The 3,145-nt window shown below is 45.6% G+C and overlaps 1 long non-coding RNA gene across 1 annotated transcript; it reads right to left on the bottom strand.

Moving 5' to 3' along the window:
• Positions 1-205: 205 nt before the first annotated feature.
• On the bottom strand, positions 206-2,647 carry LOC140721634 (uncharacterized). Its single transcript, XR_012097416.1, has 5 exons — positions 2,591-2,647; positions 1,922-1,986; positions 1,686-1,727; positions 1,053-1,096; positions 206-696 (listed from the first exon to the last, which is right to left on the bottom strand). It is a non-coding gene; the product is annotated as an uncharacterized lncRNA (long non-coding RNA).
• Positions 2,648-3,145: the final 498 nt, after the last annotated feature.

Genomic DNA, 3,145 nt, shown 5'->3' with positions numbered 1-3,145 from the left:
CCAACCCGAATCCACTTATAAAAATTGGAAGGAAGGGTTCTCGGCCCGAGAATGCCCGACTGTGGGCAACGCACCAAAACAAACTCTCAAAACATTGAGGGAAGGGGTAGGCAGGCGCTCCTCGCACGGGAGATCCCTCATTCCCGGGGTCTTTCTGCTAGATCTCTCTGCAATAGCCGGGACACCCTTCCCAATATATCTCTTCTTGAAGGGTGAAAACAATGGAATTATTCCCATTTGGGAGCTTGTGCCGCGGCACCGGCCTCACGCCAAGTGAATAACGAAGCTAAGCTGTGGGTTGAGCGTGAAGCGCTCCGATATTTCATGGTTCTGAGCGTTACTAGTAATCAGAAACCTACCGGACCATGATGTGGGACAAGACGGTGTAGAGGTTAGATGACACAGCAAAGTTGAGAGGGAAAATGTCGGCGGCAGTGTGAAGGTGTCAATTATGGGTCATAGGAGTCTGGGCTGAGGTGAGGGAACTAAGCTGCTGTGATACAAACGAGTCAAAACCTTCAGTGATGACTTCGTCGTGAGGATGTGAAACGCAGAAAAGATCAAACGGAGAGATGGAGAACAGTTATAAAGAAAGAATGAGGGACATTCTGAACGGTGGCTTTTCCCTCGATAGTTGTCCTTCCTCTGTGTCAATTCACGAGCCAACCATCCCCTTCTCTTCACCAGTGACGTCATCTGCGGAAACAATTCACAATTTATGTTGACCACGTCAGCATCCCGAAAGTGCGGCAGCTGGGGAGGATAAATACGAAGTGATGATTTTTGAATCTGTGTCAAACATCGTGACAATGCAACCTTGCATACAACTGGGAGATTTCATGTCGCCACAGTCCCAGGAAATTTGTTCCTTTCAATAACAATATATCGCTGTACGATGCCGCCTAACTCCAGTCTTGCGCTGTTACGTGTCTCGAAACTGCTAATCACGGGCACAACCATGGTCCTGCACGGCTCACAGAACGGAAACTAGTGGATACGTTTCCTTTACAGGTGACACTATGTATCAGCAGCCCAATATCCCGTTCACATACCTCTTCAGATCACTGTAAACAGATCGGTCCTCCAGGACAAGTCCCTGTTAATGAGAGGAAATCAGCATGATTAGCAGATATTTTAAATTAAAAACATTTTGTAAATGAAGCGAACTGCAAGAATATTGAAGAGTATCTGCGCTCATTTAATAAATTATGTCTGAAAGTAACAGGGAACAGTTGGACCATGACGGACAGAGGATCCGAGACAGACAGACATGATCCCTAAGCGGAAGGGCGCGTGATCCCTTGTCCTTTGCTTCCCTTCCGTCAAGAAGATCAGAGTGATATTTGCAACTTTCTAGTCCTCAAAAACAATTTCATAGAAATCAGCAGCTTGGAATGTCAGTACTAATCCCTCTACTCCCTCTTCAGCGGCCCATTTCAGAATGCTGGGGTGCAGTTAGTCCCGGTGATTTCTCCACCTTCAGCCCTTCCAGCTTATCTTGCATCTTCTCCTTATTATAGTGACTGCAACCACTCCGGTGCCCTGACACTGTCATACTGATGGTCTGCTCCGCAGTAAAGACTGACACATGATACGTCATGAGTTCATCCGCTGTGTGATTCATCATACTGTGTGAAGTGGAAACAATTACTTCAAAAAGGGAGTGACGCAAATAATTCCCTCACCGTGTAAGTGGAGTTTCCATCTTCTGCATTGTTCCTTGCGCCCTGAAAGGAGAAATTGAAAATTTCTATTGTGACGTTTACCTTGCGCTCGACAATTGTATTCTGACTCTCCACATGTAAACCCAGAGGGTATCAATCTTCGCATTCACTGCTGCTCGGACGCGACCCATCACATTACTTATCTTCTCATCTTTCAAACAATGACTGAGATCATGAACATAACACAAAGATCCAACCTGTTCAATCCTGAAGAAATTTTCATAGGTTCCCGATGCGTTTACGGTGTTTGTATCCAAGATGCCTGCGGGAACAATACAGATACGTCACAGCGGTGAAGAGCATCATGGGCCGTCGTTAATACAGCGGATGTCAATCCGGCCACAAAACAAAATGCCAGCGATAGCACGAACTACATTCCATCTAACCATATAGCAATTACAGCACGGAAACAGGCCATCTCGGACCTTCTAGTCCGTGCCGAACGCTTACTCTTACCTAATCCCACTGACCTGCACTCGGCAGATAACCCTCCATTCCTTTCCTGTCCAATTTTACTTTAAATTACAATACCGAACCTGCCTCTACCACTTCTACTGGAAGCTCGTTCCACACTCGTTACCCTTAAGCTTTTGCCCCCTAAGTCTCCCACAAACGCCAGAGCCAGGTAATAATAATTTAGGTCAGATACGGAAAGGAAAATACCATACCGTCCCTCCAATGATATTGTAATCCTCAGTTGAAAATTTCCACTTATTAAACTGGACAACCCGACAACCCATGCAGCATTATTCGTGACCATGGATCAAAACCTCCAGCTTCTGTGCATTAGGAACTAACATGTTTAAATGAAATATTAAGATATCCGTGGGTTCAGTAATAGAACAGTTGAAATGCAGTTCACTCACCCTTCCTTCCGGAATTGATGCTCGTGACGTATTGGGATCGTGGCGGATCTCTGATCCTGAATAAACAGAAACAAAGGACAAAATATGAACCCGGCAGGAAGTGAGTTTCTTGCACTGATACACCGAATGATATAATTCCCATTCATCCATTGGATACTCCCTGGTTTTTACTTGAATCTATTCCGGCTATCAGATGCCCGATTCCAGTCCTACTCGATCTTTACAACAGTGGCCATATTGGATTGCACAGCGATGGTGTTTCGGGCTTTCAGATCTCAGTTTGTCAGGGGAAAGTGACACATGTATCACTGAACGCTTCCGCTTTCAGACAAATGTTCACATTTCAGGAAAACAACTCCCACGTGAACGCTTAATGCTGATTCTGTCCACGGACTGTCCCTGATCTGTGGAATGATTCAGGAATTGCTGATCGATTTTAGCAGCTTTTGGGAAATGAGATGTGAAAATGCAAACTGGTAGAGTCCGAGCGGACCCCGTTTATTTTTTAATCACCAGACGAGATGCGAGGATTGACCGACAGCTCCATGATACCCG

This window comes from Hemitrygon akajei, unplaced genomic scaffold (genome assembly GCF_048418815.1).
Source record: "Hemitrygon akajei unplaced genomic scaffold, sHemAka1.3 Scf000058, whole genome shotgun sequence".
Taxonomy (NCBI): Eukaryota; Metazoa; Chordata; class Chondrichthyes; order Myliobatiformes; family Dasyatidae; genus Hemitrygon; species Hemitrygon akajei.
Note: the sequence above shows the minus strand (reverse complement) of the source record. Positions and strands in the feature narration are given on the sequence as shown.